We start from the raw sequence: 15,892 nt of genomic DNA on the forward strand, positions 1-15,892 counted from the left end.
ACATCAGGATGTATCCCTTACTGATGTTATCCCTGAGTCTGAGTATTTACTGATGTTATCCCTGGAGTGAGTATTTACTGATTGTTATCCCTGGGAGTCTACTACTGTTGTTGTCTCTGAGTATTTACTGATGTTATCCCTGAGTCGGAGTATAGACAGGAGTATTTACTGATGTTATCCCAGGAGTCGGAGTATTTACTGAGACAGACAGACAGACAGACAGACAGAGTACAGACAGATGACTGAGACAGAGTATTTAGTGATGTTACAGTCAGTATTTACATGTTATCCTGAGGCAGACAGATTTACAGTTATCCCAGTCGGAGTATTTACTGATGTTATCCTGAGTCGGAGGCTGATGTTATCCTGAGTCGGAGTATTTAGTGATTTACTGATGTTATCCCTGAGTCGGAGTATTTACTGATGTTATCCCTGAGTCGGAGTATTTACTGATGTTATCCCTGAGTCGGAGTATTTACTGATGTTATCCCTGAGTCCCGGAGTATTTACTGATGTTATCCCTGAGTCGGAGTATTTACTGATGTTATCCCTGAGTCGGAGTATTTACTGATGTTATCCCTGAGTCGGAGTATTTACTGATGTTATCCCTGAGTCGGAGTATTTACTGATGTTATCCCTGAGTCAGAGTATTTACTGATGTTATCCCTGAGTCGGAGTATTTACTGATGTTATCCCTGAGTCAGAGTATTTACTGATGTTATCCCTGAGTCGGAGTATTTAGATGTTATCCCACCTGAGTCGGGTATTTACTGATGAACATCCAGTCATGATTTAGTCGGAGTATCTGATTTAATAAATTAAATAATTTAATAATAATAATAATAATAATAATAATAATAATAATAATAATAATATTAATAATAATAATAATAATAATAATAATAATAATAATAATAATAATAATAATAAGTCATTTGAGCATGGGATTCTGATTGGTCTGACCAGCGTTGTACAGACCTGACCACCGGAACTGTGACCCTACGACCTACGACTTCAGTGTGTTTTCAAAACAACTGGGGAACTTGGGAAAACAAAACGAGCGCTCCAGACTGGGGGGGAAAATAGTTTTGATCCAACTCGGGGTTGGGGAAGTTGGGGGAAAAACTGTGGCAAAACAAATGTTGGGATAAATTAAGATAAATTCACTCAGGATCGTTTTAGCATTAAAAATACTTTTCACTGGATGTGATTCCCATTAGACACCAAAGCAGAGTTCTGAGTTTGTCACGGTTTTCATGTGGTGAAGGAGAGTCGGACCAAACTGCAGCGCGTATATTGCGATCCATGTTTCATCACACAACGTAACACGAATCCAAAACACAAACTCTACAAAACAATAAACGTAGTGAAAACCGAAACAGCCTTAACTGGTGCAAACTAACACAGACTAAGGACATCAAGACACTCAGGACAATCACCCACAATACGACCAAAGAATATGGCTGCCTAAATATGGCTCCCAATCAGAGACAACGATAAACACCTGCCTCTGATTGAGAACCACTTCAGACAGCCATAGACTCTCCTTGAACACCCCACTAAGCTACAATCCCACTAAACTACACACCACATACAAAAACCCATGTCACACCCTGGCCTGACCAAATACATAAAGAAAACACAAAATACTTCGACCAGGGCGTGACAGAGTTATCTTGAACGCACTGTGAGAGTCTCTCCCCTCTGACTCCCCTCTGACCCCTCTGACTCCCTCTGACTCCCCTCTGACCCCTCTGACTCCTCTCTGACCCCTCTGACTCCCCTCTGACCCCTCTGACCCCTCTGACTCCCCTCTGACCCCTCTAACCCCTCTGACTCCCCTCTGACTCCCCTCTGACCCCTCTGACTCCCCTCTGACCCCTCTGACTCCCCTCTGACTCCCCTCTGACTCCCCTCTGACCCCTCTGACCCCTCTGACTCCCCTCTAACCCCTCTGACTCCCCTCTGACCCCTCTGACTCCCCTCTGACCCCTCTGACTCCCCTCTGACCCCTCTGACCCCTCTGACTCCCCTCTGACCCCTCTGACTCCCCTCTGACCCCTCTGACTCCCCTCTGACTCCCCTCTGACTCCCCTCTGACCCCTCTGACCCCTCTGACTCCCCTCTGACTCCCCTCTGACCCCTCTGACTCCCCTCTGACTCCCCTCTGACCCCTCTGACTCCACTCTGACTCCCCTCTGACTCCCCTCTGACTCCTCTGAGACCCCTCTGACTCCCCTCTGACCCCTCTAACCCCTCTGACTCCCCTCTGACCCCTCTGACTCCCCTCTGACCCCTCTGACTCCCCTCTGACCCCTCTGACCCCTCTGACTCCCCTCTGACTCCCCTCTGACCCCTCTGACTCCCCTCTGACCCCTCTGACTCCCCTCTGACTCCCCTCTGACTCCCCTCTGACTCCCCTCTGACCCCTCTGACCCCTCTGACTCCCCTCTGACTCCCCTCTGACCCCTCTAACTCCCCTCTGACTCCCCTCTGACCCCTCTGACTCCACTCTGACTCCCCTCTGACTCCCCTCTGACCCCTCTGACTCCCCTCTGACCCCTCTGACCCCTCTGACCCCTCTGACTCCCCTCTGACTCCCCTCTGACCCCTCTGACTCCCCTCTGACCCCTCTGACTCCCCTCTGACTCCCCTCTGACTCCCTCTGACTCCCCTCTGACCCCTCTGACCCCTCTGACTCCCCTCTGACTCCCCTCTAACCCCTCTGACTCCCCTCTGACCCCTCTGACTCCCCTCTGACCCCTCTGACTCCCCTCTGACCTTCTCCTCCAATTCACTCTGGATGTTTTGAAAATAAATTCCGTTTTGATCTACTTCACTGGATGTGTCTCCCACCAATGGGTTTTTGAGAAGGAGGCGAGGAGAGAGGAAGCGAGGAGTTGAGATTCTCCCCATGTCTGCTAGCCAGAAGGAGGCGAGGAGAGAGGAAGCGAGGAGTTGAGATTCTCCCCATGTCTGCTAGCCAGAAGGAGGCGAGGAGAGAGGAAGCGAGGAGTTGAGATTCTCCCCATGTCTGCTAGCCAGAAGGAGGCGAGGAGAGAGGAAGCGAGGAGTTGAGATTCTCCCCATGTCTGCTAGCCAGAAGGAGGCGAGGAGAGAGGAAGCGAGGAGTTGAGATTCTCCCATGTCTGCTAGCGAGAAGGAGACGAGGAGAGAGGAAGCGAGGAGTAGAGATTCTCCCCATGTCTGCTAGCCAGAAGGAGGCGAGGAGAGAGGAAACGAGGAGTTGAGATTCTCCCCATGTCTGCTAGCCAGAAGGAGGCGAGGAGAGAGGAAGCGAGGAGTTGAGATTCTCCCCATGTCTGCTAGCCAGAAGGAGGCGAGGAGAGAGGAAGCGAGGAGTTGAGATTCTCCCCATGTCTGCTAGCGAGCACACTGTTGCTTCACCAGCCTCGTCATGAACGGATTCCTCAGGAAGGGGGAAGGACTGATTTCTGTTTCAGTGAGTCAGGCAGCGTTGGTTACACCCTTCCACGCCTGTCAGCGCCTAACCCTCTCTAGGAGAGAGCTCTGCCTGTATAACCCTCTCTAGGAGAGAGCTCTGGCTGCATAACCCTCTCTAGGAGAGAGCTCTGGCTGCATAACCCTCTCTAGGAGAGAGCTCTGCCTGTATAACCCTCTCGAGGAGAGAGCTCTGCCTGTATAACCCTCTCTAGGAGAGAGCTCTGCCTGTATAACTCTGTCTCTCTCTCTGTCTCTCTCTCTGTCTCTCTCTCTCTGTCTCTCTCTCTCTGTCTCTCTCTGTCTCTCTCTCTCTGTCTCTCTCTCTCTGTCTCTCTCTCTCTGTCTCTCTCTCTCTGTCTGTCTCTCTCTCTCTGTCTCTCTCTCTGTCTCTCTGTTATGAAGCTTTAGCTAGCCCAGATAGGTTCCCCGTCTCCTCAATCAGGACATAGTAGCTAGCGTGTCTAACTATCTATGTCTAACTATCTCCCATCCTCAATCAGGACAGAATAGCTAGCGTGTCTAACTATCTATGTCTAACTATCTCCCATCCTCAATCAGGACAGAGTAGCTAGCTTGTCTAACTATCTATGTCTAACTATCTCCCATCCTCAATCAGGACAGAGTAGCTAGCGTGTCTAACTATCTATGTCTAACTATCTCCCATCCTCAATCAGGACAGAGTAGCTATCTATGTCTAACGATCTCCCATCCTCAATCAGGACAGAGTAGCTACCTTGTCTAACGATCTCCCATCCTCAATCAGGACAGAGTAGCTATCTGTGTCTAACGATCTCCCATCCTCAATCAGGACAGAATAGCGAGCTTGTCTAACTATCTATGTCTAACTATCTCCCATCCTCAATCAGGACAGAATAGCTAGCGTGTCTAACGATCTCCCATCCTCAATCAGGACAGAGTAGCTAGCTTGTCTAACTATCTATGTCTAACTATCTCCCATCCTCAATCAGGACAGAGTAGCTAGCTTGTCTAACTATCTCCCATCCTCAATCAGGACAGAGTAGCTAGCGTGTCTAACTCTCTCCCATCCTCAATCAGGACAGAGTAGCTAGCTTGTCTAACTATCTATGTCTAACTATCTCCCATCCTCAATCAGGACAGAGTAGCTAGCGTGTCTAACTATCTCCCATCCTCAATCAGGACAGAGTAGCTAGCGTGTCTAACTATCTATGTCTAACTATCTCCCATCCTCAATCAGGACAGAATAGCTAGCGTGTCTAACTATCTCCCATCCTCAATCAGGACAGAGTAGCTAGCGTGTCTAACTATCTCCCATCCTCAATCAGGACAGAATAGCTAGCGTGTCTAACTATCTATGTCTAACTATCTCCCATCCTCAATCAGGACAGAGTAGCTAGCTTGTCTAACTATCTCCCATCCTCAATCAGGACAGAGTAGCTATCTATGTCTAACGATCTCCCATCCTCAATCAGGACAGAGTAGCTATCTATGTCTAACGATCTCCCATCCTCAATCAGGACAGAGTAGCTAGCGTGTCTAACTATCTATGTCTAACTATCTCCCATCCTCAATCAGGACAGAATAGCTAGCTTGTCTAACTATCTCAGCTGGCATGTCTGCTGGCAAGGTTGTTCACATTTAGAAAAAGCAAGTAATAACTAAATGTACTGAATAAGATAGTTGTAAAGAGGGCACGACAAAACCTATTCCCCCTCAGGAGACTGAAAAGATTTGGCATTGGTCCTCAGATCCTCAAAAAGTTTCTACAGCTGCACCATCGAGAGCATCCTGATTGGTTGCATCACTGTCTGGTATGGCAACTGCTCGGGCTCGACTGCAAGGCACTACAGAGGGTAGTGTGTACGACCCAGTACATCACTGGGGCCAAGCTTACTGCCATGCAGGACCTCTATACCAGGCGGTGTCAGAGGACGGCCCTAAAAATTGTCAGAGACTCCAGCCACCCAAGTCATAGACTGTTCCCTCTGCTACCGCACGGCAAGCGGTACCAGAGCGCCAAGTCTAGGTCCAAGAGGCTTCTAAACAGCTTCTACCCCCCAACCCGTAACTCCTGATGTCTATTGTTACTCTCTGTTATTATCTATGCATATTCACTTTAATAACTCTACGTACATAATTACCTCAATTACCTCGACACCGGTGCCCCCCGCACATTGACACATTGACTCTGTACTGGTACCCCCTATATATATGTATATAGCCCCTCTATTGTTTATTTTATTTTATTTTGTATTTTTATTTATTTATTTAAAATTGAAGGGTTGGATCAGCCCCTCTATTGTTATTTACTGCTGCTCTTTAATTATTTGTTATTCTCTTACTTGTTTAGGGATTTTCCTAAAACTGCATTGTTGGTTAACGATGACAAGCATACTCATAACATGATGCAGCCACCACTATGCTTCAACATTATGGAGAGTTGTACTCAGTAATGTGTTGTATTGGATTTGCCCCTAAACATTACAATTTGTATTCAGGACAAAAAGTGAATTTCTTTGCCACCTTTTTAGCAGGATTACTTTAGTGCAAACATTCTAGAGGATTCCGTGTTTCCAACTTTGTGGCAACAGGCCTTTGTTCCTGTTTCAACATGACAATTGCTCTCGTGCAAAAAGTGAGGTCCATACAGAAACGGTTTAGTGCCAAACACATGTACTGATCTTTCTGATTTCTTTCAGATACAGGACAGAACTTCCTTTAGATTTTTTTTGGGGGGTGGGGGGTGGGGGCTATCTGTTTGTCAAAGTAGTGAATCTGTTATTCAATGTATCTGCATGGGTTTAATAACAATGAGATGTTTTATTTTTAAAGATACTTCAAGGGGTCTTAAATAAAATAGCTAAATGACCATTGCTATGACTTTCTTTAAACAATTCCATATAGCTATGACCTTCTTAAATCAATTCCATATAGCTATGACCTTCTCAAAACAATTCCATATAGCTATGACCTTCTTTAAAAAAATCCATATAGCTATGGCTTTCTTAAAACAATTCCATATAGCTATGACTTTCTTAAAACAATTCTATATAGCTATGACCTTTTTAAAACAATTCCATATAGCTTAGTAGAACCCCCCGACACAAAAGCTGTATCCGTACCCCATTGGATGTTAGTGATCACAATATAGTGGCTATATACAGGAAAGACAACGTTCCAAGAGCTGGGCCTAAAATAGTGTATATAAAAGATTTAGCTGTGACCCTTAGTCGGATGATGTAAAAAAAAAAAGATTGTTGGTCTGATGTGATTAATGAGGAGTATCCAGACGCTGCACTTGATTAATTTATGAAAATTGCTTCTCCAATTATTGATAAACATTCGCCTGTTAATTAAGAAACTGGCTGTTAGAACTGTTGAGGCTCCATGGGATTGATGAGGAATTGAAAAACTGTATTGGTTGAAAGAGATTGTTACGATTCTCGTCCTCGTCTGATGACGAGGAATATGAAAGATCGGACCAACACGCAGCGTGGTAAGTGTTCATCGTAAATTTAATAAAGAATACACTGAACACTGGAAGACCAAAACAACAAAAGAGAATGAACGAGACCGAAACAGTTCTGTCTGGTAAGGATACAAAGACCGAAAACAACTACCCACAACCCATAGTGGGAAAACAGGCTGCCAAAGTGTGGTTCTCAATCAGAGATTGACACCTGCCTCTGATTGGGAACCATACCAGGCCAAACACCTACAAATACAAAACATAGAACGAACACATAGAATGCCCACCCCAACTCACGCCCTGACCAAACTAAAATAGAGACATAAAAAAGGAACTAAGGTCAGGATGTGACACAGATGGGGCAACAGGAAGTGGCTAATCAGTCACGCATCTGATTGGCTAACTAACTGCTAGAACCTGTATCATGAAGCCGAGATCAATGCTATAAGGAACAGCACGTTGTGTGAGCTAATCCAAGTTTATCATTGTTAAAAGGCTAATTGATCATTAGAACACCATTTTTAAATCACATTAGTACAGCTGAAAACTGTTGTTCTGATTAAAGAAGCAATAAAACTGGCCTTCTTTAGACTAGTTGAGTATCTGGAGCGTCAGTATTTTGTGGGTTCGATTACAGACTCAAAATGGCCCTGAAACAAAGACCTTTCTTCTGAAACTCGTCAGTCTTTTCTTGTTCTGTGAAATGAAGGCTATTCCATGTGAGAAAGAAACTGAAGATCTCGTACAACGCTGTGTACTACTCTCTTCACAGAACAGATCAAACTGGCTCTAACCAGAATAGAAAGAGGAGTGGGAGGCCCCGGTGCACCACTGAGCAAGAGGACAAGTACATTAGAGTGTCTAGTTTGAGAAACAGACGCCTCACAAGTCCTCAACTGGCAGCTTCATTAAATAGTACCCTTCAAAACACCAGTCTCAACGTCAACAGTGAAGAGGCGACTCTGGGATGCTGAACTTCTAGACAGAGAGACTCCAATGCTGTCTCAGGTCTGAATCTCTGCCTTCTAGACAGAGCGACTCCAATGCTGTCTCAGGTCTGAATCTCTGCCTTCTAGACAGAGAGACTCCAATGCTGTCTCAGGTCTGAATCTCTGCCTTCTAGACAGAGAGACTCCAATGCTGTCTCAGGTCTGAATCTCTGCCTTCTAGACTGAATCTAGAATCTCTGCTGTGTGCCTTCTAGACAGAGAGACTCCAATGCTGTCTCAGGTCTGAATCTCTGCCTTCTAGACAGAGCGACTCCAATGCTGTCTCAGGTCTGAATCTCTGCCTTCTAGACACAGAGACTCCAATGCTGTCTCAGGTCTGAATCTCTGCTGTGTGCCTTCTAGACAGACTGGCCAATAGAAAAAGGTGTATCTCAGACTGGCCAATAGAAAAGGGCGTATCTCAGACTGGCCAATAGAAAAGGGCGTATCTCAGACTGGCCAATAGAAAAGGGCGTATCTCAGACTGGCCAATAGAAAAGGGCGTATCTCAGACTGGCCAATAGAAAAGGGCGTATCTCAGACTGGCCAATAGAAAAGGGCGTATCTCAGACTGGCCAATAGAAAAGGGCGTATCTCAGACTGGCCAATAGAAAAGGGCGTATCTCAGACTGGCCAATAGAAAAGGGCGTATCTCAGACTGGCCAATAGAAAAGGGCGTATCTCAGACTGGCCAATAGAAAAGGGCGTATCTCAGACTGGCCAATAGAAAAGGGCGTATCTCAGACTGGCCAATAGAAAAGGGCGTATCTCAGACTGGCCAATAGAAAAGGGCGTATCTCAGACTGGCCAATAGAAAAGGGCGTATCTCAGACTGGCCAATAGAAAAGGCGTATCTCAGACTGGCCAATAGAAAAGGGCGTATCTCAGACTGGCCAATAGAAAAGGGCGTATCTCAGACTGGCCAATAGAAAAGGGCGTATCTCAGACTGGCCAATAGAAAAGGGCGTATCTCAGACTGGCCAATAGAAAAGGGCGTATCTCAGACTGGCCAATAGAAAAGGGCGTATCTCAGACTGGCCAATAGAAAAGGCCGTATCTCAGACTGGCCAATAGAAAAGGGCGTATCTCAGACTGGCCAATAGAAAAGGGCGTATCTCAGACTGGCCAATAGAAAAGGGCGTATCTCAGACTGGCCAATAGAAAAGGGCGTATCTCAGACTGGCCAATAGAAAAGGGCGTATCTCAGACTGGCCAATAGAAAAGGGCGTATCTCAGACTGGCCAATAGAAAAGGGCGTATCAGACTATCTCAGACTGGCCAATAGAAAAGGGCGTATCTCAGACTGGCCAATAGAAAAGGGCGTATCTCAGACTGGCCAATAGAAAAGGGCGTATCTCAGACTGGCCAATAGAAAAGGGCGTATCTCAGACTGGCCAATAGAAAAGGGCGTATCTCAGACTGGCCAATAGAAAAGGGCGTATCTCAGACTGGCCAATAGAAAAGGGCGTATCTCAGACTGGCCAATAGAAAAGGGCGTATCTCAGACTGGCCAATAGAAAAGGGCGTATCTCAGACTGGCCAATAGAAAAGGGCGTATCTCAGACTGGCCAATAGAAAAGGGCGTATCTCAGACTGGCCAATAGAAAAGGGCGTATCTCAGACTGGCCAATAGAAAAGGGCGTATCTCAGACTGGCCAATAGAAAAGGGCGTATCTCAGACTGGCCAATAGAAAAGGCCGTATCTCAGACTGGCCAATAGAAAAAGGCGTATCTCAGACTGGCCAATAGAAAAGGGCGTATCTCAGACTGGCCAATAGAAAATGGCGTATCTCAGACTGGCCAATAGAAAAGGTATCTCAGACGTAGAAAATCTCAGACTGGCCAATAGAAAAGGCCGTATCTCAGACTGGCCAATAGAAAAGGCGTATCTCAGACTGGCCAATAGAAAAGGCCGTATCTCAGACTGGCCAATAGAAAAAGGCGTATCTCAGACTGGCCAATAGAAAAGGCGTATCTCAGACTGGCCAATAGAAAAGGCGTATCTCAGACTGGCCAATAGAAAAGGGCGTATCTCAGACTGGCCAATAGAAAAGGCCGTATCTCAGACTGGCCAATAGAAAAGGCCGTATCTCAGACTGGCCAATAGAAAAGGCCGTATCTCAGACTGGCCAATAGAAAAGGCCGTATCTCAGACTGGCCAATAGAAAAGGGCGTATCTCAGACTGGCCAATAGAAAAGGGCTTATCTGCAGACTGGCCAATAGATCAAAGGGCAGTAAATCTCAGATAGAAAAGGCCGATAAATCTCAGACTGGCCAATAGAAAAAGGCTATCTCAGTTGGCCTAGAAAAGGTTCTGTGTTCTCAGACTGGCCAATAGTGTTCTGTGTTCTCAGACTGGCCAATAGAAATAGGTGTATCTCAGACTGGCCAATAGAAAAGGCCGTATCTCAGACTGGCCAATAGAAAAGGGCGTATCTCAGACTGGCCTAGAAAAGGGCGTATCTCCCAGACTGGCCAATAGAAAAGGGCGTATCTCAGACTGGCCAATAGAAAAGGGCGTATCTCCCAGACTGGCCAATAGAAAAGGGCGTATCTCAGACTGGCCAATAGAAAAGGCCGTATCTCAGACTGGCCAATAGAAAAAGGTATTGATATCTCAGACTGGCCAATAGAAAAGGCCGTATCTCCAGACTGGCTTGTCTAAAATGTTCTCAGACTGTTCTGAAAAAGGCGTTCTCAGACTGGCCAATAGAAAAGTTCCGTATCTCAGACTGGCCAATAGAAAAAGTTCTATCTCAGACTGGCCAATAGAAAAGGGCGTATTGTCTACTAGAAAAGTTCGCATTCAGACTGGTTCTAGAAAAGTTCTGTGTTCAGACTGGTTTAGAAAAGGCCGTGATCTCAGACTGGCCAATAGAAAAGGCGTGCATCTCAGACTGGCCAATAGAAAAGGGCGTATCTCAGACTGGCCAATAGAAAAGGGCGTTCTCAGACTGGCCATAGATGTTGCATGTTTCAGACTGGCCAATAGAAAAGGCCGTATCTCAGACTGGCCAACAGAAAATGGGGATCTAATGACAATAGAAAAGGCCGTATCTCAGACTGGCCAATAGAAAAGGGCTATCTCAGACTGGCCAATAGAAAAAATCTCAGACTGGCCAATAGAAAAGGCCGACACATCTCAGATCATAGAAAAGGCCGTTATCTCAGATTTGATTTATAGAAAAGGCCGTATCTCAGACTGGCCAATAGAAAGGCGATCTCAGACTGGCCAATAGAAAAGGCCGTTTTTTTTCAGACTGGCCAATAGAAAAGGGCGTATCTCAGACTGGCCAATAGACTGGACTGGCCAATAGCTTGTTTTATCTCAGACTGGGTTTAGAAAAGGTTTATTTGTAAGTCTAGGTAAATGAAAAGGCCGTATCTCAGACTGGCCAATAGAAAAGGTTATCTCAGACTGGCCAATAGAAAAGGCCGTATCTCAGACTGGCCAATAGAAAAGGCCGTATCTCAGACTGGCCAATAGAAAAGGGCGTATCTCAGACTGGCCAATAGAAAAAAGAAAAAAAAGTCCTTATTGCATGGAACTTCCTTCCATCTCATATTGATCAAATAAACAGTAAACCTCAGAAAACAGATAAATCAACACCTCACGACACAACGTCTCCCCTGTTGGACCTGTTCTGTGTTCTGTGTTCTGTGTTCTGTGGACCTACAGTAGATAGTGTGTATGTATTGATATGTAGGCTACATGTGCCTCTCCCCTGTTGGACCTACAGTAGATAGTGTGTATGTATTGATATGTAGGCTACATGTGCCTCTCCCCTGTTGGACCTACAGTAGATAGTGTGTATGTATTGATATGTAGGCTACATGTGTCTCTCCCCTGTTGGACCTACAGTAGATAGTGTGTATGTATTGATATGTAGGCTACATGTGTCTCTCCCCTGTTGGACCTACAGTAGATAGTGTGTATGTATTGATATGTAGGCTACATGTGCCTTTAAAACGATATGTACTTCTATCCTTGAGCTGTTCTTGTCTACTAATGTTCTGCATTATGTTCTGTGTTCTGTGTTCTGTGTTCTGTGTTCTGTGTTCTGTGTTCTGATAGTTAGTGATGTAGTTCTATCCTTGAGCTGTTCTTGTCTACTAATGTTCTGCATTCTGTTCTGTGTTCTGTGTTCTGTGTTCTGATAGTTTGTGATGTAGTTCTAGCCTTGAGCTGTTCTTGTCTACTAACGTTCTGCATTATGTTCTGTGTTCTATGTTCTGTGTTCTGTGTTCTTTGTTCTGTGTTCTGTGTTCTGTGTTCTGTGTTCTGCATTATGTTGCATGTTTTACCAGGAAGAGTAGTTGCTGCTTTCGCAACAGCTAATGGGGATCCTAATGACATACTAAATACCCCCGGCTTAGAATGTAAAAGCTTTTAACTTGTCATAACTAGTGTTATATTAAATACACAATGCCAGTCAAATGTTTCGACACACCTAATCATTCAAGGGTTATTATTTATTTGATTTATTTTAAAGACATAAAATCTATGAAATTGGAAGTCACGCCCTGACCTTAGAGAGACGTTTTTTTTCTCTATTTGGTTAGGTCAGGGTGTGGTGCGGGGTGGGTATGCTTGTTTTGTCTTGTCTAGGGTTTTGTATATCTAGGTTTATTTGTAAGTCTAGGTAAATGTAGGTCTATGGTGGCCTGATTTGGTTAGGTCAGGGGGTGTGGTGTGGGGTGGGTATGCTTGTATTGGTTAGGTCAGGGGTGTGGTGTGGGGGTGGGTATGCTTGTTTTGTCTTGTCTAGGGTTTTGTATATCTAGGTTTGTTGGTAAAGGTCCCCAAGAACACAGTGGCCTCCATCATTCTGCAGCGTTGAAGGTCCCCAAGAACACAGTGGCCTCCATCATTCTGCAGCATTAAAGGTCCCCAAGAACACAGTGGCCTCCATCATTCTGCAGCATTAAAGGTCCCCAAGAACACAGTGGCCTCCATCATTCTGCAGCATTGAAGGTCCCCAAGAACACAGTAGCCTCCATCATTCTGCAGCATTGAAGGTCCCCAAGAACACAGTGGCCTCCATCATTCTGCAGCATTAAAGGTCCCCAAGAACACAGTGGCCTCCATCATTCTGCAGCGTTGAAGGTCCCCAAGAACACAGTGGCCTCCATCATTCTGCAGCGTTGAAGGTCCCCAGGAACACAGTGGCCTCCATCATTCTGCAGCATTAAAGGTCCCCAAGAACACAGTGGCCTCCATCATTCTCAAATGGAAGAAGTTTGGACCAACCAAGACTCTCCAAGACTCTCCAAGACTCTCCAAGACTCTCCAAGACTCTCCAAGACTCTCCAAGCGCCGGCCAAACTAAGCAATCGGTGAAGAAGGACCTTGGTCAGGGAGGTGACCAAGAACCCGACGGTCACTTGGACAGAGCTCCATTGTTCTTCTGTGGAGATGGGAGAACCTTCCAGAAGGACAACCATCACTACAGCACTCCACCAATCAGACCTTTGTGGTAGACGGAAGCCACTCCTCACTGAATGGCACATGACAGCTCACTTGGAGTTTTCAAAAAGGCACCTAAAGAACTTTCAGACCATGAGAAACAAGATTCTCTGGTCTGATGAAACCAAGATTGAACTCTTTGGCCTGAATGCCAAGCATCACATCTGGAGGAAACCTGGCACCATCCCTACTGTGAAGCATGGTGGTGGCAGCATCATTCTGTGGGGATGTTTTTTAGCAGCAGGGACTGGGAGACTAGTCAGGATTGAGGGAAAGAGGAAGGGAGCAAAATACAGAGAGATCCTTGATGAAAACCTGCTCCAGAGCGCTCAGGACCTCAGACTGGGGTCGAAGGTTCACCTTCTAACAGGACAATGACCCTAAGCACACAGCCAAGACAATGCAGGAGTGGCTTAGGGACAAGTCTCAGAATGTCATTGAGTGGCCCAGCCAGAACATCTCTGGAGAGACTTGAAAATAGCTGTGCAGCGACTCTTCCCATCCAACCTGACAGAGCATTGGAGAATCTGCAGAGAGGAATGTGAGAAACTCCCCAAATACAGGTGTGCCAAGCTTGTAGCGTCATACCCAAGAAGACTCGAGGCTGTAATCGCGGCCATTTACTTACGTAAATGTGATATTTCTGCAAACATTTCTAAAAAACATGTATTTTTATTTTTATTTTTATAAGTTAGCAAACATTTCTAAAAACCTGTTTTTCCTTTTGTCGTTAAGGGTTATGGGGTATTGCGGTTGTCATTATGGGGTATTGCAGTTGTCATTATGGGGTATTGTGATGTCATTATGGGGTATTGTGACGTCATTACGGGGTATTGTGACGTCATTATGGGTTATTGTGTGTAGATTGAGGGAAAAAAAAATATTTCATCCATTTTACAATAAGGCTGTAACGTAACAGACATGTGTAAGGAAAGGTCAAGGGAGTCTGAATACTTTCCGAATGCGCTGTATATTTGTATACAGGAGAATAGAGATCATGTTTCAAGATTGTGAGATTTCTAGCTGACGATAACTGAAGGCACCAGAGTTATAGCCTTCTCACTTTGCCAGAAATTCAAAACATAAACAGTCTAATTTTATCTTAGTTTTTGTCAGCGTTAAACTGTTACGTTTTCAACTTTGAACTTTGTTCGTTCAAAAAAAAACTGTATTACTGTTAACTCTGTAATTTACTTTTTTAAAATTTTTATTTTTTAAAATCTAATATAGTATGTTTTGTTGTAGTCTATATGCAATACGATTTCGAGGTGTTAGACATTAGTTTATTAGGACTGTTTCATTGAGTTAGATAATGATACATCCTCATTCTGATAAATAGTTTTGCATCATGCGCCATCCACCGAGTCATGCAAAGAAAAAGTGCAATTCGCGTCATATGTAAAAGCATTCATTTAAAACTAGTAACTGAACCAATCAACGGACTGACGAATGACAGCCACCAATGACAGCTTTTACACGGAACGCCCATATCAAGAAACACCCCGAAATGCGGTAATGCAATTACACCATATTGAGTTGTCTTGAAACCACTATGTGAAAATCTCAAATTTTAAAACCCATCTCGTTTTTTTTTTTTATGTCTCCATCTCCAAATCTATTGGATGAGAAAACCGTCCCTTCTCACCTTCTTCTCCAATGGGTTTTGAGAAGGAGACTGACTATAAGGAGGATTTTTTAAAAACATTTTATATTCTTCCCCAATGTCCTCTAGCCTCGCACACTGTTGAACGGGAGGAGGAGGAGGAGGAGGAGGAGGTGGTGGTGGGAAGGAAAAGGATGTATTTCTGCATCAGCGAGTCAAGCAGCTTTGGTCACACCCTTCCCCCGCCTACATGTCCCCCCTCCCGGGACGAGAGAGGAGCTTTATACCGCCCGCCATGTTGACAAGAGCAAGAAGTCAGAGTCAGAGACGTGTAAAAGCGAACTAAACTACACATTTACGGGAAGGGTTAGAAACAACATTTATCCAACAACCACAACAACATTTATCCAACAAACACAACAAACAAGTCAACTTTCCTGGTATTTTTTTGTTTTGGATAATAGTGACTTCTTTGATCGTGTTGGTTTGTATAATTCCTTGGATATTAATTTACTCTGGAGAATAACAAGGGGGGAAAAGGACATGGTGAGTTATTCATTGGTTTTGTTGTTTTCCAGGTTGTTTCGAATCTCCTTGGGTGAATGTCTCCACCAGCACTTAAACCTAGCTAACGTTAGCCTGTTAGTTAGCTAACAGGGGTTAGCCAGTTAGTTAGCCAGTTAGTTAGCTAACAAGGGTTAGCCAGTTAGTTAGCCAGTTAGTTAGCTAACAAGGGTTAGCCAGTTAGTTAGTTAGCTAACAAGGGTTAGCCAGTTAGTTAGCCAGTTAGTTAGCTAACAAGGATAGCCAGTTAGTTAGCTAACAAGGATAGCCAGTTAGTTAGCCAGTTAGTTAGCTAACAAGGGTTAGCCAGTTAGTTAGCCAGTTAGTTAGCTAACAAGGGTTAGCCAGTTAGTTA

The 15,892-nt window shown here is 44.9% G+C and overlaps 1 protein-coding gene across 1 annotated transcript in view; it reads left to right on the forward strand.

Annotated features, from left to right (window-relative positions):
• Positions 1 to 15,179: 15,179 nt before the first annotated feature.
• LOC127924556 (epsin-2-like) overlaps positions 15,180 to 15,892 on the forward strand; it is a 46,290-nt gene continuing 45,577 nt past the window's right edge. Inside the window, exon 1 of the mRNA XM_052509277.1 lies at positions 15,180 to 15,413. The gene's annotated coding sequence lies outside the window, so the exon portion shown is untranslated. The remainder of the gene's footprint in view (positions 15,414 to 15,892) is intronic.

The sequence above is a fragment of the Oncorhynchus keta genome, unplaced genomic scaffold, assembly GCF_023373465.1.
Source record: "Oncorhynchus keta strain PuntledgeMale-10-30-2019 unplaced genomic scaffold, Oket_V2 Un_contig_4287_pilon_pilon, whole genome shotgun sequence".
In the NCBI taxonomy this organism is placed as follows: domain Eukaryota; kingdom Metazoa; phylum Chordata; class Actinopteri; order Salmoniformes; family Salmonidae; genus Oncorhynchus; species Oncorhynchus keta.